The 24,191-nt window shown below is 38.5% G+C and overlaps 1 pseudogene; it reads left to right on the forward strand.

The window, feature by feature from the left end:
* LOC139715430 (uncharacterized) overlaps positions 1-22,435 on the forward strand; it is a 104,323-nt pseudogene extending 81,888 nt beyond the window's left edge.
* The last annotated feature ends 1,756 nt before the right edge of the window (positions 22,436-24,191 follow it).

Genomic DNA, 24,191 nt, shown 5'->3' on the forward strand with positions numbered 1-24,191 from the left:
CATGTAAAAACATTCATTTCTAGTATTGTCGCTTGTGAGTGATTCTTATCTATTTCATGAAAGGTGAAGTAATGATTTAGACCCTCACAGCTGTGAACTTACTAATATGCGAAAAATGTGCAACAAGTAGCAATTCGGGAAAATTTCATTTCGCACAGTATGCTCTGAGCATAGTCTTTACTTCTTTTTGAGTTAAACAGCACACACACGTTGTTGTCTGATGTACATAAATCACAAATTGACAAAACCCAAAGAGAGCAAAATCAATACTGAATTTTACTGCATCATCAAATGAGATATAAAATGTGTTTTTGGAGCTTTGAAATGTCATCAGTGCATTAAACTGTGAAAAGGTAATAACACATTGTTGCAGGTAGAGATATATCTTTTCAAGATAAACAAGGTAGACAAAATAACTAGAACAAAGTATTGCATAACAAAAAACTCTTAATCACAGTTATTGTTTTCCAAAGACTCATTAGTATTGTGGACTATTTTTAGCATGAATTTCTATTGACTCCTATGATTTGTGACACATTTTGAATACAAACCAGCATGCGAGGTTTTACCTCATGTGAGGTTTTACAGTTACCATGTTATCACCTATTGGGGGGCATTTCAATCCCTCTCTATACTAGTGACTATGTTCCGCCAAATGTTCCTTTATCACTACGATGGATCCTCTCCTCTCAATGAGAGAAGATATATCATACCATCGTCTGCAATGAAATGCAAAGTGTACTCTTTGGCTTTTGAAATGTCTCCCTCTATAGCCAGCTGGCAAGTAGAGGAGTGCCAACTTTAATGGTGACATTTTCACTGTTGGAATCTGCTATGTCCCTCTCTTTGTGTCTCCCCGCACAGAGAGAGAGACAAATAAAAGACATGATAACTGTGATATCAACATAGAGTTTCAATATATGTGTGTGAGACTGATCATCAAATATACATGCCAAATTATGAGTTAGTTCCAGTTGCAAATACTCGTTGATATCTCTGCATAGATAGTGGGGACAAGGGCATTATATTTTTAGCTTGTATATATCTATTCAAGAAGGTTTAAAAGATGGGAGTTCCAACTGGCTGTAATTATCCAAACATTTGTCACTTTTCTATTGATGTACAAAAGAATTCCACAGGTGCATCTGTGCCTTGGTGACGGGGTTTGATGCAGCCGTTGTCATGGTAATGAATATGCATGAGATACATGTATATGCAGATGAGTGTGACGTATTAACCTGACCCCAGGTCAGATCGCATGTGCGCGATGTAAACAGGCGCTCAAGGGTTGGAACAATATGGATACTGGCAATAAATACGTGCCGATGTTGAACTGGTAAATCATGTGTTGATGGTGCTGTTATTTTCACATTTCGGGCCACAAATGTGACAGCCGTCTTGCTGAGCAATCTGAATATTCATTTTGAATGTTAACTTAATGTTGGCTATATTTTACTTGTTTATCTATTAAATGAAACGAAATCTCACTTAATGATAAAGCACACTAAACAAAGGTCATTCCCTTCCAGAAATATGTGCAAAAGTGTAAATCAGAGCTGTATCATGTAAAAGTGTTTAAAACTGTACCCTCCTGGAAAGCAGGTTTTATCACTTGTCCACTTAATTTCGCCAAATAAAACTGATATGGAGTAATCTTCATGTATAATTCTTTATCAGATTAGTGTCTGGGCACAGCCAGTTGACTAATTTTCATTTTCATTCCTTCATTTTGTTCCAATTTCTATTCTTGCATCCTCGTGTCTTTACCATTATATCTCGCCTATCTTTTATAAGTAGGGATGGCGAAAAGTAATTACCCTCACAAAGACATATCTTCGTTAAAAAAAAGTGGCTGATGATTATGCAATGAGACATGAGTCAATTGTCTTCCTAACTGTGCGGCAGATCCAGTTTGCCACATGCTTCAAATACTTTCGAGTGGCGGCATCGAACGTGACTTCAAAGGAAATACGACAGTTGTGACTCCATTCTCTTGAACCTCCTTGATCTATCTGTGTATCAGTTCATAATTACCTCTTCTTCTTTTTTTTTTCTTCACTGCATTAACTTCAAGGCAGTTTACAATGATGTTTGGTGTATTAAGGTACTGATATACCATTCATTCATTCATTCATTCATTCATTCTTTATTGGTCTATGTCAGACATAGAAATTTGGCTTCCATTGACATTACATTGTACCAGGGGTCATGTGTGGACAAAGTTGTGCCATTGCTGGTTCATAGCTCATAGCAATAGTTTAAATAAGCAATAATTCAAAAATTGATAAGATATAATTAGATATTGTACTTATATATTATTTATAGATGTTCTTTGACAGACAACACTTAGGGTCAAGTTAAACTGTGGTGATTCCAGATTATTTGTTATCAAGTAAAAGTTACATGTATATTTTTGCACTGGTGTACTTTGATAATAAAATTGGCTAATGTGACATCAGAGCAGATCTATTGCATGTCCATAGTTAGCTTTTTTTTTTTTCTAACTTCCGTATATTCTATACTACAGTTCTCTATAACCACCTTTTTGCGTCATTTACTTTTTTTCTATAATATTCTGACGTACATATGTAGGGTTCATGAACCTCTAGTTGAGAATAGCTTCCATCAATTCTTCTAAAGTACAACAATGGTGGATTAAGCCAAATATCTCTCCATAGTTTGAAGTCATTACCATTCCTGTGGATAATCCCCACACATAACCAATTCCGCCTTCATACTTCCCAAAAGGGATGACAGAAACTGCCATAGAACCTTTCTGGATGTCGTATGAATGCATCCAAAGAGAGGGAAATCCACTGTGGATTAATTTCTACACAGACAGATGTCCTCCTGGCTCAGCATCCCCTTTTTCTTAGTCTTCTGCAAATGATGGGCTAACGGCACTTCTTTTAGCTGGTACCGAGCTAAATTGAGAACTTGATTTGTTGCATTTATCAGTCAGACCCCGCGTCCTGTTCATTTCCTTTCACATCGCAGCAGCCAGGTCTGTCTGAAGATCGGGGAGAATGAAGTGGGAATGATGAGAAAGTGTTTATTGTGATTTATAGTGAGATTGTATTAGTTATGACTCACTGTTTGGTTAACGCTCAAGTCTGCCTTTGTTTCTCCCTGTGGTGGCACTTAAGACGAAGAGGCTGTCAAACTGCATAAAAATAGGTATGCTGACACTTAAAATTTTCATCCTGGAATGACTTGTGGATGGTTCAGTCCCATCTGTGCCATTCTTGGATGTCAGCTCTCACCCCCCCACCCCCCCCCCCCCCCATACACACACATACACTCAGTTTTTGACAACTTTAATGGAAATGTGTTTTGATAGCAAGGAATGCTACTCTTTATGTTGGAATGCCGTGAGGGCCTTAGTGAAATATTATGATTCTTGGGCATGCTTACATGCTGTCACTCCTAGTCAGACCCAGCCAGCTTCCCTCTTTCCTTTCAAAGCTCAATCTCTTTATCTCGATCTCTTAAAAGACTGGGTGTTTATTATTTTGGCATGTGTATTTATAGCGTAGGATTTGATGCCTGCAGAGGAATCACTGACTGTCATAATAATTTTTGATCATCAGGTATTCATTCCATAATGAAAACAGTCCCATTGAAGCAATGTTCACAATATTTCATGCATCTTAAAAGGACTGTACAGTACTGGTTGAGGTGAGGATTCAGGTTTATAACAATTTGTGGTGAGATAATGAGAAACCTCTTATGAAATATGAAAGAGCATGTAATTTCAAGAAGGATTCAATGTTTACTAATATTTGATGAAAATTGGCCTTGAAATGGCCGAGATATCCAAAAAAGCGATCCTAATAAAATTGACAAGCCACGACTTTTATTAGGGTCTCTTTGTTTTTCCTAGATTTTAGATATCTCAGTCATTTCAACCGTTTTTCATCAAATAAACTTTTGATACCCCTAGAATTGTATGCTCTTTAACATTGCATAGAGTGGTTTCTAAATATCTTGCAAGACGTTACAAGCTGGTTCTTCACTTCAACCAGTACTGTACAGTCCCTTTAAATGGTGCTTAGTATCTCCTTAACAATAGGTAACAAGAATAAGGTTAGCAAATGCTTTCCTTTTGATAAATAATTTCCTTGAAATGCACAGAGACTGTGAAGGATTGTTAGGGAAAGCTTTGCCTTCTTTATGTTTTGTACTGCAGCTTATTGGGAGCTGTAATTCAATGGTTTGAGAATGAGAAGGGCGTTAAGTTGTCTCAAACATTAATGGGTTTAGTGTCAACTTTACACCCTTCTCATTCTCACCTGACGAATTGGTTCCTCACAAAGACAATCATCAAAGTTTTTTATGTTTCTTTTTTTTTTGTACCACAAACAAGATTGCCCTTGATATTTTGCTCAAGGACTGTGCATGTCAAATTCTGTATCTTCCAAAGTACATTTACAGTGTGTCATGAGAATCGTGAACACAATGAAAATCACAATTTATTTTGAACCAATTTTGCTCAAATTTCCTATAGATGTGTATCATCTCATTTTGGTGAAAACAGATCTTAGTGATCAGACTTTTAGAGGCAGAAGTATCATTATTGTGTCACTTTACTGGCTACATCTCTGGCAGTTAGGTATTTAATGAATGGGACAACCCAAGTCTGTCTAGTCTTTGATAACAGTGCCCTCAGTGTTAAAACTTTTATATTCACAAATGTCACAGATTGTATGAGCTCTTTACTGACCACATTTTCTTGACTGTTTTCAAGCAACTGTGCCGTGGAGGTGTATCATAGGACAGCTGTTGTGCCTATTGTTGGTTGGTTGGTTGGTTGTTGTTGTTGTTGCTGCTGCTGTTGTTGTTGTTAACAGTTCCAGCTTGAAAATGGTCTGAATGCATGCACTCCAGTAGCGGTGGATTATAATTAGGAAAAGACACCTATTGCTTTAGACTGTGCTGCCTTCATTGATACCTTGTACCTATGGTACAGCTTTTACAGGGTCAAATCTCAACCTGACTGGATTTTTTTTCTTTTTTTTTTTACTGTAGTAGCTTGGTTGTTGCTTGATGGATCTTTTTCCATTTTGGTTTTGATGTATGGGGTTGTCCACTGAAGGTTCATGCAGTCTTATGGTGTTTCTGCCTGCTGTAATTTATTCTGATATTTACAATTATGTGCTTCCAGTCACATTTCTTGTGTGCATTCTTGTCATATTTATCGCTGCCTTAAAGATTTGCTATTACAGTATACTTTGAGACAATGGAGACCCTTATTGGTGTGATGTTGTGTGCTGAAGTAAAGGTTGATTTTGGAAGGTCTAGTTACGTGTGCTCTGTGCGCTGAGTAACTGAAATAGATATTCTTCAAAGTTCACAAACAGATGTAGTGTTGGTAAGCTAAGGCAGCCATTGGTTTTGGCTGTGCTACCCTCATTGATTTTCCTTTTGCAGGGTCAAAGGTTACCCTGACCAGATGAACACTTGCAAAAATGTTTACAAATGCCATAACTTAGTTGTTACTCTCTAAATTTCATTCAAACTTGGTGTTGAGGTGTGTGGTCAGTTGTTCTAGTTTTTGGTGATACTGCCCTTCATGTTCCAACATTTATTGGCTGTGGGGTCACATACCTTGTGCGTTCTTAACAGGTCTTATTAGGATTTCATTTAACTCTGCTTTTCATGTACAGCATGGCAAAATCTTGGTGCTTGTCTTTTATTTTTTGGTGACGGTTTGTGCATTGCTTAGATGTTTAGACCCAGATGATGAGTAATGACTCAAATCTTTATTTATTTCTCATACAATGGCACACATGGGATCATTCAGGTTGATCCAGGGGATACAGTGACAATGACCATTGCTGGTTAAGGGACTTTGCTGATAAGAATGTTCTCTTCAATTTCCCCCCTCATTTGATTCTTTAAAAAGATAAAATTCCTTCATGTGCAAAGTCTACGGAGGGATCAACTCAAGCAATCAAAATATTCATGTTAGAAGTGATTACATGTCTGCAGAGACTCCAACCCCAAGCACCTTCTGATCTGGAGATTCTCCCGCCTGCGACCCCTAGCAAACGGGAGACTCCAACTTGATGTGCGCGAAGCGCATAATCACGAGCGCGAAGTTCCTTGCGGCCGGGGTCGAGGGCCCGTTTGGACCCTGGAAGCTCTAATAAGTAGGGTTCTTGATGCTCTCTCGTGTTATCTAAGGCTTATTTTTCAACAAACCAAGACAAAAAGTAAGAAATCATTTCAAACGGGAGACACAGAGCCAGGTCGGGAGAAATTAATTCTCAAGCGGGAGAACGGGAGATTTTGTAAAAATGGGCATTCGGCGGGAGATCTCCCATCGAAAACGGGAGAGTTGGAGTCTCTGTGTCTGGTAAACATCATGACCTTTCCACTGTGATCATGATGTAATTCTAACTGTAGAGGTTTCTTTTTATGCCTGTGTTTGAAGGCAATTCTGTGTATACTAAGTCTCCCTGCCACATCAGAAGTCACTATGACTGAAAATAGATGTCACTCTTTCTAATTATTGCCCACCCATAACATTTGGTGGATAATGAGAGAATGGATAAACACGCAGCAATTACTATTGAGGCAGTGTCTCAAACCAGATGTGATCAGTCATCATAAAACCCACAGAACGTCGCACGGTTTGATTTATTTTCAGTAGGCCTGAAAATACTGATTTGGGTGAACTAGATGGGTGATTTGGGGCTTTCCGTATTTTTCTGACAGACATGCCCTTTTTCTATCAAAATTCAAAATTTGAAAGCATGAAATCAAGATTTCACACTTATTTTAGAACCTTTTTTTCTTTTAAGTTGGTTTCTCTGTTTTTCCCCTACAGATGAGGTATGTGAAGACGTACAGAAACTTTGAATGCAGTCAGCAGCAACATGAATACTTTGATATGATAATCAATGAAATGTTGTGCATGAACGTATTAAATGTTAGGTTGATAAGATAACCCTTTGCAAAGATCACCATGACATTTAATGTCACTCTTAACTTCAAAGCCCTCTTTGAAATGTAGCTTGCTACACATTCATTTTCCAGTCTAAAACCTTCAGTGGGTGAGGATCATGTGAGTTTAATGAGCTGCACATGTTGCTGAGAATCAACATTTTCAGAACTTGATCAGAACTATGAAACAAAAATTGAATTGTCCTGTGCCTTTTTTGTGGGTTTTCTAATGCAGGGTCATGTATTGCATCATTTAATCACTCCTTATTCATTCATATTTGCATATTTGAATTGAATTGAGTTGAGTTCAATTGATTTATTCTAAACATGGCCACTAAAGAAGCAATGAATGCATGTGAGCAAGCAACCAAGAGACTGACACCTTAACTTCCCCTCCAGACAAGGCAATGATCATAAAGTGCCTTGCCTTGGGGCACATTAGATATTCAAGCACTGCAGCCAGGGGAATTAAACCATGGACCTCATAATTGACAGCCTGTGGTCTTATCCACTGAGCCACAAAAACACATTCAATTTATATCATTTCATGTGGCATTATGCATTTGTCTTATACTTCACAAATGTTCCTCTATACTGTCGGTAATGTCAAGAGCTGTCTCCTTGCATTTCTTCTTGCAAGTCTGTGACAAGTGAAGATAATCATTCATGACAATTCTTTCACTTTACCAGGAATACTTGTGACTTTGTCCGGTCATGTGAAAATTAAACTGAGTGTGTAATTTTCTGCAAATGTCATAATTTATCTTATACTCTGCTTGTGGCTCCTAGTGTGGTGATAAACTCTGCTCTTTTTACCCGAACTTGCAAACAAGAGATTCTACTAGATATTCATTAGACAAACATAAATGTGATATGAATGAGAGTGAAAGGTTTAATGCATCAACAATATTAGTGTTTATACTGCTTAAGCATACTAGCGTTTATACTGCTATAGCCTACTAGTGTTTATACTGCTACACTGTACTGTAGACATTGTTGACTCCTGCTCGAAGAGGGTGATTTATTTTTTTTTTTTTCAGTGTGAAGAACTCTGGGATCTTGAAGACAGGTGATTAAAGTGTATGGTGTGTATGTGTGTGTGTGTGTGTGTGTGTCTGGATTAATTTGAGTGAGAGTGAGAGAGGATAAATGACAGAAGGAGAGAGGAGAGGGGGAATGAACACAGCAGCATCATTTGCTCCTCAAAGTCACTTTCAGATCACAGACAAAGCCATCAGCATTTCCTTTGGCCACCTTTTCATGATATGCCAAAACTAGGGGTCCATTTCCTGAAAGTCTTAGGAGAGACTTTTTGCCCATAAGACACACTTATGAGAGACTTCATGAAATGGATTTTACTTTTCTTTGAAAGTCTGTCATAGCTACACACGAGTGACTTTGGCCGCTCATGTAGATACTTCTACATGATGACTTCATGAAATGGACCCCAGGAGCAGGCTGTGACCTAAGATCGAGATGATGAATGGTTTTCTATGCTAAGGCTGTGTTGACATGCACATCCTGTAACAAGAGTCAGGAAAAATAATCATGATTATCTATTTTTTGTATGTATCGCACTTTGTGATTTTTATCTAGAAATTCTGGGCTCTTCCTGATAGCCTAGTTTGTTTTTTTGTCTTTTTGAATTCAACCTATTCATTTTGTAGCATCAGAACTGATTAAAACCATTACATACCTTCCAGACAAAGGTTAGAGGGTACAAGTAAGATAAGGATATACATAGCATTGGTACCCGTACATTGGGTTGGTAAATTGCAGTACCTTGCCAAGTAAACTTCTTTCTCAGTTATTGGCTGAATCAAACTGATATTGGCACATTGGTTGGCTTTGATATGAAGATGTGCAAGACACTGCAAGAGTAGTGTTTAGCAAGTGCGTTGACATGGTTACAGCGCAGTATGACAACAGAAAAAAAAATCAGGAAATGACGCTGCTTGAGCAACTTTCAGTGTTTATTGCAAAACTCAAGTTGAAATGAAATTTAGGACACATTTTGTCCTGGAGGTATGGATGTGATGTGCATGAAACATTTGGTGGCTTATGGTGTGTTGCTGTGGTAACCAACATAGGCCAAAAATAAGGGAAAAACGTTGCCGAGACAGATGCATGATTTCTAAGGTTTCATCACCCTAAGGACTCTCACAAAGCAATACTGTAGGGCAGGGTAGTAATCAACTTTTGAAATATTTTTAGTTCTGTTCACCTTTATTTCTGAAACTAGAATGCAAGCCAAATCAAGACAAAACAATCTCAAATATTGAGTTGGCATAATAGGATTGCAGATAATGTTTAAACTCTTTTGCTTGGGCACAATGCAATATATATGGTGGGATATAATGTTGAAATTTTCGTAGTGTGGAAATTTTCACACATTTCACGCAACCAGAAAATAGTGTGAAAACAAAAGCATGTGAATGATTTTGCTTGCCATATGTTCCAGCAATAATGTCTTGATTCCATGGAATGTAATAAAAACACACAAAATTCACTTTACGCGGCTGAGCCCCAAAAATTACTTACGCGAGACTATCCACTTTTACAATATTGTTTTGTTACTGCAGCCAGCCTAATGAACATTTCTTTCTGTATACACTGTCACATGTTACCTTACCATGAGTAATGATTGCCTGACCAAGCAGACATCATATTCTTATGTATTCCTCTGCCATACATGTCCTCTCTAGTATTTGTTCACTTTACCGACTGACCTGCATGTGTTACATTCCTTTCCTTTTATTTACACTTTTTTTAACACTTCCATAAAAAATCAACATATAACAAAAAACATTCAGCATTACAATCAATTAGACTACACAAAAGCATTATCATTACAACAACATTCATAAGAAGTATAACAAAACAAAATGATTGGATAGTGTTAGGAGACAAGCAGAAAGGCACAGCCTTATATTTAAGCCTGTCTCCAGTAAAAATATACACATATAAATTATTATAACAAATCATATCATGGAAATATTTTTGATTAATATAAAACATCTCAAATTCAGCAAGTTGAAACATGGCTGCACACACCTATCAGATACACACACACACACACACATACGCACGCCTACACACAAACGGCCTAACAATCAGAAAATTCAATGTATTGATTTAGAAGGTATAACTTGTATCTTTTTTGGAATAATCGTAATGATGTGCTGCCTCGAATATCAGGAGGAATTCCGTTCCATATTTTAGGTCCATTGACAAATATCGATTTTTGAGACGGCAAGGTTCTGGCAAAAGGAACACTATATACGTTAACATTTCTCATATTATATTTACAATTAGTATATAACTTAAAATAATCGAATAAACTTTTAGGAATCATATTGTTAAAACACAAATACATAAATATTGCACACTGATAAATATAAATATCTTGAAACCTCAAAAGTTTCAATTGGTAAAATATTGGAGTAGCATGGGCATAATAATCACTGTGATTTATCAAACGAATAAGTTTCTTTTGAAGCAATAATATTCTATTCACATTTGACATACTAGAATTGGCCCATATTACCGAACAGTAATTCAAATGCGGGAGAGTTAAGATATTATACAATGTAATCAATATGTTTTTAGGTAAAAATTTCAATCTGGTAAAAACTCCAATTTATTTTGGCTAATTTGTTGCAGATGACTTTGTTCTCAAATTGGTGACTGTACTCTTGCAGTAACAAATTTTTGTCTAAGTTGCATAAACATGATAATGGTAGAAGGTCAAACTGCTAGGTTAAAGGTCATTGAAGTTTGTTATCTTTTGACTTTCTAGCCTTAGCTTTAGCCTGGAATGGTATTACTTTAAAAGGGCAGTGATCTAAAGTCAAAGGTCAGTAGTTAAAATGCCATTTTCTCCTCATACATGTATATTCTATTAGATAAGTCCAGTGATTACAGTAATTGGTGCAATGGATAAAAATGAAATGGAAAATATTTTCATTGTGCAGATGGTCTTCAAGGTCAATCCTTGGTCAGTGGTCAAGACCAATGAACTCACCAAAGTATATCAAAATGAAGGGTCATATACGTGTATGACTTCTGTAGTGACTGTGTGAGATGCAGGAAAAAATGACAGTTGACTACACAGCAGTCAAATTCCTTGTTTGTTGTTGTTTTTTTGGCCTGTTTGGAAATACTGACAATGAGTGTGGGGGAGGGGGAGGAGAAAGGGGGGGGGTAGGGGGAGGGGAGAACAGGGAGTAGGAGGACAACGGAAAGACAGGGTAAGTGTATGAATGTGTAGGTGTGCTTGTTAAAGGTGCATAGTCCGGTGTTTTAGTCAAATGCGTACGCGGGCGCACGGCGCAAGTTTCCTATAGAGACCTACACTATCGACTCCTCTTTAGCGCTTACGCTTTGGCCCACTTCCCCGAGTCCGAAGAAGTCCGATCCACTGTAGTCAGTGGTCCGATCACAGTTCGGCTCATGATTCGGCTGAGGGGGATGACAGCTCTAGCAAACTTCTTTTGTGATGTCATAATAACAAGCACACATGCACGCACCCTGGCATTACTACAGACTGCGCGATGCACAGAGAAGACAACGAAGGCAACGTTACTTAGCAACACCTACGCACTTTACTCTTGACGACAGCTCAACTTCGGTAATCTTTGTATCAATGCTAACGGTGATCGGCAGTATCATCAACAGCGCCCTCTACACTACCGGGACTATGCCCCTTTAAAGAGTTGGTGATATTGATGTTGTGCAGTGACTGTGAGTCAGTTGTTTGTCCAAACCTAAAATGTGTTTGATTGGGTAGGCCAGAAATCAGCAGGACATGTTCTTGATTTTAATGGGGAAAAGTATCTCATCAGTGCTTTTGTAAGACATCATCACGCCATCTGATGCTCAAGACTTACTGGACACAACTGCAGATGTGTGTGTGTGTGTGTGTGTATGTGTGTGTGTGTGTGTGGGTGTGTGTGTGTGTGCACGTGCATGATTATGTGAAGGCCATTGGATGACGTAGTTAAGGTTAAAATTTTGTTTGCTCGTACACTAGCAAAAACAGAATGATATAGCAAAGTTTAAACTTTGCCTTTTCTTTGATATCATATTTGTCTGCATTTCATAGGGGGTCTACATTTTACAAGCAGCGCTTCTTAGTAGTCCCCTCCACATTTGTGATTGTATCCCCCCCCCCCAAAAAAAAAGTCACAATATTTTGTTTATATCGTACTCTGTATATATATGATATAATGTCCACTATGTGGAATATGAATAAATTTCATGTCATTTCACAGTTTAAACTTCAAACATATTCTTGCTCTTATAGGGTTATCATATTTGGAATGTATGCTTGATTAGTAAGCTTTAGGGCTCTATACTAAAATAATAGATCCATCTCAGCACTTGTTTCTTATCTATAATATTATCAAGTGTTGACAAGTACCGTAGCCTGTTTATCTTATGATTTTTTTTTTTTTTAGATCAATAAGGAATCTGTATTGAATTAAATTCTACAAATCATCATCCTCTACTCCAAAGTTTGACAAAGTATTGCAGGGTTCCCCTAATCATGGAAAACCTGGAAGAGTCATGGAATTTTGAAAATGCTCTTCCAGGCTTGGAAAAGTCATAGAAAATGCAGTATTATAAGTATATTATGGAAAATTAATGGAAATTAATCAATTTTTATATATTTCTTTTGCATTTAGTGATTTTCTTTTTTGCAATATTATTTTTTTAAGGAAAATATTTCATTGTATGCACACTGACACTTAACATGGAGACTATTTATCTAATAGTGATTTCCATTTATTCAACACCAACCACATAGGTTTTCATGAAGTTACTGTCCAAAAAAACGTCTTGGATTTTTAAAATTTTACATGGAGAAGTCATGGAAAAGGGGAATGTAATTTTGTAAGAGGTGCAGGAACCCTGGTATTGACCAAAAAAAAACCCAAATGTTTGACAGACAAAGGTGGGAAATACCCATTAGGACTGTTTAATGTGTTGTTTGCATTCTTCTCAGCAAGAGGCCAGAATAGAGAGGAGCAGATCAGGTCATACTTCATTGCGTGCAAGTGTCCAAACCTCGACCCTTCACATTGTAGCAATTGCTGCAGGCTGTCCCGACCCATTGGGCATTTAATGGGCTGATGTGAAGGCTGGGAGCAGATGAAGAAGGGGGTAGATTCGGAGTGTCGGGGGAGGGTACATTTGTGACAGGCAAGGCAGAAGATTGGATGATGTTTGGCCTCACTCTTCCATTCACGTGCTGTCCCGAACTTCGTATTTCAGAATGGCATCTGTGCAGGGAGTCTTAAACCTCTGTTTTAGTTTCCAGATGCGCTGCCAACATTACTCCACAGTTGTGTGATATGAGAGACTACTGTAAAAGCTGTTGTTTTTGTGTAAAGATATGTTTAAGAATGAGGAGGTCACAGACGTTTTCACGAGATGTTTTCATGATTTGACACAGAGGTTGTTGTAAGTGCACTAATGTCTGTCTGTTCACTCCCCACTTTAAAGGCATAATTTACCATTTGCAGATGAAACAAAAACCCAGCATTAGTGCTTTAAAATAGTTCTAAAATGTAGGTTTAGGATAGAAACAACCACTGTAAAAATGTGAATCCTTATAATCAATGTTAAGTGTTGTTAAATACACAAAATGTGAACAATAGTTATAGTAAAGATGTTGCCAGACTGAACCGTCTACAGTTATGGTTTAGTGAGAAAAATACTGATATCTCCTTATATTTTAGGCTTTATTGCAAAAATTCATATGATAGGATGTTTTGTGATACAACAGACCTACACATATGCATCAAATATGATATCTTGAACATTTTTGAAATCACTGTTACCAAAGGTAAACAGGACCTTTAACCCGTTGAGGATGGTTTAATTTTGCTACAACACACATTTTCATAGACACTTGCCCAAGTGTTATCGGGACTCGTCTTCAACGGATTAATGCACTTGTACTTTAATAGTATGCAACTGAATGCACAAAGGTACCTACTGCAATCAAGATCAGGTGGCGATATTTTCATGTGCTCTTAAATTCGCGGCCCAACAGTGATTTGCATAATTCCGAAAATCAAACCCTCACGAAAATAAGTTTTTAGCCAGTACAGTATGTCCCCCCAAAAAAAAAAAAAAATAAAAAAAAAAATAATAATTACAATTGGATTTTCACATTGATAACTCCCAATATGATTAAACTGTCTCAATGCTACTTCAGGGTCTTAAAATGTAACATCATAGCTTTATTTTGCAGAAAACCCCATTCAATTTGGTTAAGTGCTCATTGAGAAATGTGGATTGTTGTAAAGCATGTCATGGGTCTGATTCTTCGAAGTTATGCACTTGATGCTCTCAAAACTGCAGTGTAAATGTGTGAACACAATGGACAGAATTTCGAGGAAAGGGATTCTTGACATGGTCTACAAAACCTTCTCATTTCTCTTTGACCACTGCAGCAAATCAGATGGGGTTTTCTGTAAGATGTGGGCAATGAGTTATAGTTTTATACCCTGAAATTGTATTTGGATTGATTCATTATTTATGAAGTTATCATTGCAGAGGCTACCACTGTAATTTTTATAGGGGACATATGGTTATAAAGTACTTCCTTGAATGCAGATTAGGCTTGTTTATTTTTGTATAGGTGCTCTAATCATTTGAGACATACTGCCTTTCATTTCTCAAATAAATTCGTTGGACTGTCATCTAGGGACCGAAAGTAACACACTAGAGAGGGCTGATTCTCACTAAAAAGAGGTCCTATGCAAATTGGCTCCCTTTTCGTAGAACTCATATTACTCCAAAGTTCTCAAAATTTCGTTAATGGGATTACGGAGTGGGCTAACTCTGCAGTGGGCTACAACTCTTGCAGCTTTCTGGAGAAAAGCACCCACATGGGTCATGAAAATGTCTCATGTGATCATAACAACCTCAGAAAGTAATTTTGAAGAATCACTGCTGCAAGTTACTGTGAGCCAAAATTTTTCTTCAGCATCTATTTGGCGAGTGATGGCATCAGTCCCTTGAGAGGAGATCCAAGAGATGGGAGGAGAGAGAGAGAAAAGGGCGGTGAACAGTACCACAGTTTGCCCAGATTTCGGTGGAGGCAGAGAAACGGGAATTAATGTTTGTTATTCTTGCATCAGGCAGGGGGAAATGGTGGGAGGTTTTGATTTATGCCCAAAGAGGGACGAGATGGAAAGGGAAAGTCTGGTCGCGTGGTTTATCTACGCCGGCCGTGATGTTCTGTGTAAATTACAAAGAAGGGTCCTCGAATGGGGATAATAGACAGCTAGTGATACATTCTCCAAATGGGGGGGGGGGGGGGGGGGGGAGGCGGACGTCCTGGGCTTCAAATTCAAGGCATGGACCCCAATTAACTGAGCTTCCAGCCAGCAGAGTTTGCATAGGAGGATGAATTATGACACCCACTGAGGACACATTTTAGTATTCAATTTATGGCCATAACATGCCATTTGAACATGTAGACACATACACACAATCACATACACACATACATACATGCATGCATACATACATACATACATGTTTACATGTATTTAGTGTGTAACACACACACATAATTCAATAAGTTACGTGTTCATATGTTTGTATGTTTGTGTTGTGCGTGTATATTGTGTGATTGAAGAACCATTTGATATCTTACTACCTATTGAGAATCGCTGCAATTTTCCAATTGCCAAATCCTGTATGTTTGTGCAATGTTGTTATGAATAAAAAGGCTGTAAACTCACTAGTAGACTTGGAATAACCCTTCTAGTTTTCCACAAGCCACCTTTTTGCAGTCCGTTGGATTTTACTGCCGGTAATTAGTAATATATGGCAGGAAGGCTGAGAATCGAAGGCTATCTACTGAAGATGTGGAACTATTGTACGAGCTGAAATGTTCACGTACAGATATTTTTGCGAATTGCTACTTGGAGGATATTTTCGCCTCTTGTTAATTTTGTGGTTTGCGAGGGTCTAACTGAACTTATTATTCACGTGTTGTTATTTTCATGTGTTGTTATTTTGCGGTTCCAAGGCGATTCGCGAAAATAAAACCGCCACGAAATTTCAGCTCGTACGGTAATTGTCTGTTAGATGACAGGGATGCATGACATGGTGTGGACTTTGGATAGCGCCCTCAGTTTATAACAAACTTTTCCATTATTTGACATTGTTAATTGGCATGACTTTGTCTAGTTTCTTGGTGAATTCTGTATATTTTCCAATATTTTTGTGAGGTTTTTTAGTTTTGCGAATTTCATGAGTCGGGTGCCATTCGCAAATTTAAAATCATGCAAAAATATTAACTCTGATCCGACATGAATTTGATGTGCACACACACGCTTCTCTCTTCAGTACTGTACTCCACAATCACGAAGTTAAACACTCACGAAATTGTCGGGAAGTCCCGATTCATGAAAAATTAGACTCACTAACATGTCGCATATACAGGATATGAAAGACTATCAGAACCACAGATATTATTGTTGTGCAAGCGAAATGTTTATAAACATATCATGATTCTATGTTCATGTGCTACTCTGTCTACATCCAATATGTACAGATGTAGAATTCTCCATTCAGTCCGTATCTTTATGTACTCAGATATATAATGAGAAGAGAGAGAAGAAAAAAATTAATATGAAAATATCATAGGAGAAAGACAACTCCATGAAAGCTTTTAAACTCATTGTTATCGCACATATCACCATTATTCAGATTGTAATTACACAGTGGGAAGAAAAAATGAGTTCAAGAGAAGAAAAGACATCAAAATACAGGGAGAGATTTATTTTTTTGATTACAAAAATCATCAAATAGAGGTACATCACTCTTAACTACTCATATTTATTGCTACACTTCAAACATCTATCAAATCAAGGGTAACTCTGACCCCCCCCCCTCCAAAAACACACACACACACCACACTACCAAAAGCCCGAAATCAGCTAAGTTGACTGAAATTACCTATTGGAAAATTTGTGTGACTTTTTATGGTGTCTGTGATTGTAAAGTAAAAGCACAAAAAAATGTCACTGGCCATATACCAAACCAAAGTTCTTCTTTTACCTCCTTTAATAATTCTTAGGTATTAATTGGAGAGCAAACTTTGATACCTTCGACAAACCTGTCTGTCACTTAAGTTGCTCTTTTGTAGTTCATTCCAGCTCTGCATTTTTCCATTTGTGGTTATTTCAATGTGTGGCGTCCTGCAGTGTCAATGTCCTCTTCATTTTCTTTGAGAACCTCTCTCCATAATTATTCTCACTCCATACTTGAGCTGCATTCTGTAATATTTGTTTCCATGTTTTAGAGCCCAAGTTTCTGTGTTTGGAAAGCTTTTGTTTTTCCCCGGCATTATTGGGCGACAGTTTGCTGGAGATTACAGGGGAAGATATAGTATGGCACGGTGATGCATTGAGTCTAATTTGGGATGGATGGGTCTGTCTGCAGACCCACTTCCCCAGGGAAAGACGGGGAGTTCAGTAGGGGTTCATTGTCTCCAGGAACCCCCACCATACCCTCCACCACTTCTTTTTTTTAATGGCAAAGACGGGACAAAAATGGCACATCCTATCTGTGAATATGAGAGAACACACAAATGTCATTGCCATAGAATTTCGACTAAAGTCGACAATAGCATCTGTCTTGACATGCTTCTTTGCAATCAGTGAAGTAATTGGTTTACCCCCTCAAGGTTGGATGAGAGAAAGGCATGTTATGAGAAGATACATGTGTTCCCCAATCTCCCTCTGTCTCATCTTCACACCGCCTTTGCTCTCTTTACAGGTTCTTGCAGGAAGAGCTGCTATTTACCTTGTTTCCTGGAATTTGATTGACTTACAGCACTTACCTAGTCATCCATATTTTTTCAGGGAATTTAAGCTGATGGTGCTAGACAGCACTCAGGTGCAAACATGACTGGTTGTCAATTTTTGGATTTTGTTTTTTTCTCTAAACATTCTTTTTCTTTCTTTTTTTTTATAGCCAAAATGAGTGTAGTGTTCCCAGAGTCTACGGGGTGGAATAGGTTTGCATGTTGTCGCATATGGTAGGTGAAAGCTTGCCTCAAAAAGGGGTCAAAAGTTTATTAGGGTAGCAGAGACAATGGCAAGCTGTCTTGAAATGTTGATTATACCATCACAAATACAGTATGTTGCAGCAGAACCACTGGTAGTTCATGCATTCAATTAGCATGGATTAGTTATCATAGGGTTTGTAGAGCAATGTTTAACTGACATATATTCCCCTCTTTTCTTTGTGGTATCTGTCTTTTTGTGATGTGCAGACAAGAAGCCCAAGTATTCCTTAATCCTGGGTGACTTCAACACTTATGTATACTATGAGGGTCCACTGGAGGGTTTCCACCTGGGCTACTTCTCCACCCAGAACAAGTGTCCGAAGTACGCCAAGTCCAAGAACCCTACTGTGGAGTCGGAGCTGACTGCCTACGACGATGCTTGGAAGGTGGCCAACTATGGCCTGGATGGATTCACATTCAGCAATATGGTGAGGGCACCAACCTCTTATACTGTATGTCCAAAAAAAAAATTACAGCGGGACCCTTCGCAATGATATCTTAAAAAATAGTGAATCAATCCAAATACAAATTCAGGGTATGAAACTATAACTCATTGCCCACATCTTACAGAAAACCCCATTCGATTTTGCTTCAGTGGTCAAAGAGAAATGATAAATTTTGTAGAGGATGTCAAGAATATCTTCCTTCCAAGTTTTGTCTTTTGTGTTCACACACAAAAGCATCGAAGTGCTAAACTTGGAAGAATCAGACTCATGACGTGCTTTCGAACATTCCACATTTCTCTGTGACCACTTAACCAAATTGAATGGGGTTTTCTGTAAGATAGAGCGAAGATGTTATATTCTAAGATCCTGAAGTAGCATTTAGACAGTTTAATCATTTTGGGTATTATCAGTGCGAAAATTTGATTGTAATTTTTTGGGGGACATACTGTACAGTCATTATGCCCTCCTCAATGAAATGTGTTCTCCTCTATATCACAATCCATTCTGATCATATCATTCTTATGGGTAGGGAATGCAGACAAAAGGTGAATCTGGTTCCTGTAGGGACATTTGGCAGAGCTACAGAGGGAAATGACACTGTAAATTTTAATCATCATAATACCATCCCCTCAAATGGGTTGTGTAGACACCATACAGGTAGACAATAGTACATTTTGATTGTTTGTGCGACCCCTGAAATGTAATTGCAGTTTAGTTAGTTTCGTACCATCATACATCACTGCAGGAAAGTTGCATCAAAGTTGGATTGGTTTTGAAGTTTAGCTGATCATCAAGCCCCCCCCCCCTTTCCCCTCTTCTTGATTTTTTTCTTTTTCTTTCATTACATTGAATGACACAGACATTTCATTTTAGCTATTGATGAGATCTTTACTTACCTTCTCTTCCTTTCCGCACTCTGATTTTGACCACTTGCTCCCATTTGTTTCTACTCCTTCCTTTTCTCCATCCATTTCTTGGTCCCGGGTCAGGTGGCGTTCACCCCTGTTGTGCCTGTCCCTCCCATTTTTCTCTTCTTACTTGGAAAACACAAGGAGTCTCTCTTCACGTGGCAAAACACGAGGAGGAAACTCCTCCACCAATTAAGAGTGGCTCTTTTCTCGATCATCTCTGTGCTATTATCACCATCATCATCTCGTTGGCAAGATGGAGTCCAAAGTTATCCACCCTGCTTTCCATTTCCTCCAAATCCCTAGTTGTCTGGCATTTAAATCCCATTTCGGAAGATTACTCCACTATCTAACTTTAGCCATCATACCCCAGAAAGATTCTCCAGATTCTATTGTCTAGACTCCTAATTAGGCTCATTCGTAATGCCCCTCACTCTTATCTGTCACTTTTGAATGTCAAAGCCCCAACTTTTTTTTCATTTCACTCTGTTTTTTCATCCGCTCCCTTCTCCAGTCAATATATCTCCCTCGTGTGAGGGGGTCCCTGGGAAAAGGGCCAGCCTGAATGAGGATGTTTTGTCTCCCCTCAGTTATGAAACAGTTTCCAAGCTGTCTGGTGAAAGATGATGTAAAATGGGGAGGGATGGACCCAGGCATGTCTTTTACTCTCGACCACTGAAACTTTCTGGCTCTTTTTAATTTGTCTGTGTGAGCTTATTTTCCCCTTTAATGGGATTACTGGCCTCTTTTCAATTTCCTTGTTCTTGTTTCTGTCATGCCTCCATTAATCTATCAAAATGTCTTCATTGGATTAATTCCCATTTTATACTAACAATCATACCCACGGACAAAGTCCATTGATCCATTTATTCACTTGAATTAGAGTGCTTTGCTGTCTAAAATAATCTGTACCTGTAAGTTTGGCTGTGTATGTGAGACAGTATTTCCTGAGTATGCAACAGTGGGTAGTGCTGATGTATGATGCGTTGATGATGAAAAGTTATTGGTTGCTATGCAATCACAGAACAGCCGCTGAAAGCCCTTTGTGTATCTGAAATAACCCTGCAGTAGTAACCTGATGTATTCCTCCTGTCCACATCCAGGGATGTCACGTTTCATCCACATTTACCATTTTGTGATTAGGATGGGGAGATCTGCCCCTCCTGTCATCTGACTGGCCTCCTAGATATGACAGGCTCATCGCTGCAGTCAGCTTTTTCTCTTTTGAGAGAGAGAGAGAATTTCAGTCATGAGTGGCAAAAATGAATCGTATGTTTTGAAGAATTTGAAGTGTGTGCCCCCAGAGTGATGTAGTCTGCACACCCAGGGGGAAGGAAATTTTTGTGTATGTGTATGTGTGTGTGCTTGTGTTTTGTGCGTCTGTCTGTCTGTGTCTGTGTGTTTAAATTTCTGCCATATGATGGACTCTCATCTTGATCATGAATGACAGTGACAAGTTGTTCCTGTTTGATGTATGGGGATGAGGTACCAGTGAATCACCTCAAATCGCCCACTTGGGAGTCATCACTGGAAATGGCAACATTGATTTACTTGTTTGTGCTGCCAGTGTTTGTATAGCCATGTTTTCTTTCTCTGTTCATCGCATCATAATGCTTGCTGCTGTGCTACCGAATAAACTGGGATGTGATCAATTGTTTAGTCAGTATTTCAACTAAATGATAGCTTGTCAACTTCAAAAACAGGCGTTTCTCTTGCCTGATGCTACCTTAAAAAAAAATAAAAATCAGACAAGACAATTCTCATTGTGCCAAGTTTGTCTAGTCATAGTCGTGTACATTGACTGATGATGTAGAGGGAAACTCATAAGTATGTCAAAACTTTACCTTTGATGAGGGTAATAGTAAAGGATTTTGTTATCAAATTTTCTTCAGTTTCCCTCATGAAACAGTTTTTACTGTAACAAGTCATTTCTAAACAGAAAGCCAGCTGGCCATTTAAGTCAGTAGCTGATCTGAAAATACCATTATCATGAACAAGCACAGATGCCATTTACATCACATGTAGTCACAAAAGCATGTGAATTGATTGTCATTCATGTGTAACTTATCACCAGAAGGAAAAAAACACGTAACGAGCATTCACTTTAAAAACGACTGGAAAAAACCCCAATTGTTAGCATTGAATACAGGTTATCAAGTTTTCATCGTCCATTCAAACAGAGTTTCAGTGGTTGTGTTGTATAGTAAATTTGATATTGATGAAACAAAGAAACAAGGAAAGAAAGAAAGAAACACATGAAAAAGGCAGTAAGCTATTAGCTTGTAGATTAACATTATTTTTCTTTGTCTACCTTGACTTTCTCAAATGGCAGCCTCACCAGGTTTTGTGAGCAGACCAGACAGGATTTTGGTCCAGCAATCGCTACTTCCGTGTCGTCTGGACCAAACTGAGAGGTTGGGGGGAGGAGTATGCAGTGAACTACAAAAAGACAAGTTATTCTTGCTCGTCGAGCCGCCGTAATCGAGGCGGCGCGGAGGACTTACTACGGAGAAGTGGGCGGAGACTGTGGGTATGATTGCGGCCCTCATGGATCGTGCCGCTGTGGTGTGTGCGTTGCTGGGGGCAACAAAAACTTTTGCTCTCTTGCCAAACTGCAGGGAGTGCAGTGTAGGATCATATCGTCGTTACCTCCTTGCGCGAGCGATCTTTGCCTTCTTCTGCCTGCAGCTTCTGCTGGCACTGGTGCAGATAGTACTGCTGGCCATGATTCGAGGCACGCACCCTCGGCCATCAGGGCTCCAGCATGACCCGAACTTGTCCCCTTCTCCCTCTGGCCCCGTCATGGAGGCACCTACGTCATCTGCACTTCGCCTCCTGCCTCCAGCACTGTAACTTCATCCTGCCGCAACCTGGCTCTCGTTAACTTTACAGTCAGTTTGTTGGGTCTACTAGTGCTGTCCATGTTATCAAGAACTTGGTTTCTGGAAGCCCTGCATCTCATAGAAGATGTTCTCCCCGAGGAACTTAATCCATCAGATCACCTCCTTGTCAGCTCTGAGTTGATTTTACTATGAGAAAGACATATCTTGCAATAGTACATTGTGTTTACAATAACAATTGTCAGCTGATTACAAATTTCTATCTTGATAAAATGTACTGTATTACAGAATTGACTGTGCTGCTGGTACTGGAATTAAAGATTCCCTTTAGAGAGTGACATGCTATATCTATTTACCACATGGGATAGAGTGGTATATCTTTTCTTATTGTTAACATATTAAACTGCTTTGGACTTGTATAATATTGAATATTTAACACATGTTTAAAACCAGTGATGTCTTAGAGTTATTTCTACTTCAAATCCCTTCCTTCATTCCACAATAAAAGGAATGCTGTATGAGAACTACAAAGTGTGTGACGTTCTTATTGTCCTTTATGATATGAACAAGTGATAGCTTCATAGCTTCAGGAAAGTATTAGATAGTCAGCCAGAGAAATCAAATTGTCCCGAATAGGTTGAAACTTTTGTTGTGTGTATCTGGACAAATATAAAGAAGGATGGATATACATGTGCTAAGCACTTGATGTGAATGCTTTTCTTGCTCAAGTAGGTCAGGATAAATGATGCATTCCTCATGCATGTTATTCTATTTCATTCCATTTTAGTGTGTACTGATTACTCATATGTCATGTAAGATGACTGAGAATAAAAATACAGTGTTGTGCATCGCAAAATCTGTAGGATATCTACCACAGCCAGCTGAATACCTTTTGCTGATGAAAATTATCCCTTCTTTGTTTGTTTGTTTGTTTGTTTTTTTAAGGAGAGAAGGGTTTTGATGACATTTGGGGATAGGCTGTTGCTATATTTAATTTCCAAAATGTCTTTAAATTCTTTGCATTGTGCTTTGTAATACCTTTGTAAAATTTTGTGAAGAACTCACAAGACATGTAGGGCTGTTACATCAAGAGTGTAAAATTTTGCAAGATAAGAAGAGCAGTTATAGTCAAAATGTGAGTGAAGCAACATTGGTTTGAAACATTTTGGGAGACATTCAATATGCACCTGATTGTTTGAATATTGAGAAACAAAGCAGGCAAAAAGAGGCAAAAGAGCTGCTGAAAAACTGCTTATCCAATAGTAGCCAGCCAGTTGAGGAGAGTGGAGTCAAAAGAGGCCTGAGCATTTTTTTATACCAGCTAGAATCCTGCTAGGATTGAAAGCTCCAACTCATTTTTACTCCACTATCAAAAAGTGCTTATATAATCTATAAAGTATCATTACAATTACCATCAGTCCATAATTGCTATGTGATTCCAAGTGTTGAAGAAACCAAGTGTGCTTCAAAGACTAGCGAGCAATACCAGAAGCCAGAGCTCAGAAAGTCAGCTCTCATTAGTTCTCTTGATGTCATTGGAACGAGTTTTCACAAGGATGCTTATGTAATAATCTGCTATGCTGCAGTCTACTTGCACTATGATGTGACATCTCTGATATGTAACCTCTTTAATCATTAACGCTGAGGTGCTGTGTGTCTCTGTCAAGTGGAGTGTCAACTGCAGGTTAGATGACAATCTTGCATGATGGCCTTGATTGGCAGAACAATGCCATTAGTGATCCTTTGATTAGATTTCCTGAAACTAGTGATGCATTCTCTCTTGATAGAGTAACTTCTTGACAGAATAAGTGTAGCTTGGTTATCCTCACAGACTGCCTCAAAAAGTAAAATGTGTAATTGTAGGTCTTTCATGGCTAGTTTGTCTTCAGGTCTGCCACTGGAGTCTACAGTCAGCCGTCTGTCATAGTGCCCACCTGCCGTAGAGTTCCTT

This window comes from Diadema antillarum, unplaced genomic scaffold (genome assembly GCF_040938485.1).
Source record: "Diadema antillarum isolate AM-2024a unplaced genomic scaffold, OU_Dant_1.0 scf00000049, whole genome shotgun sequence".
Lineage (NCBI taxonomy): Eukaryota > Metazoa > Echinodermata > Echinoidea > Diadematoida > Diadematidae > Diadema > Diadema antillarum.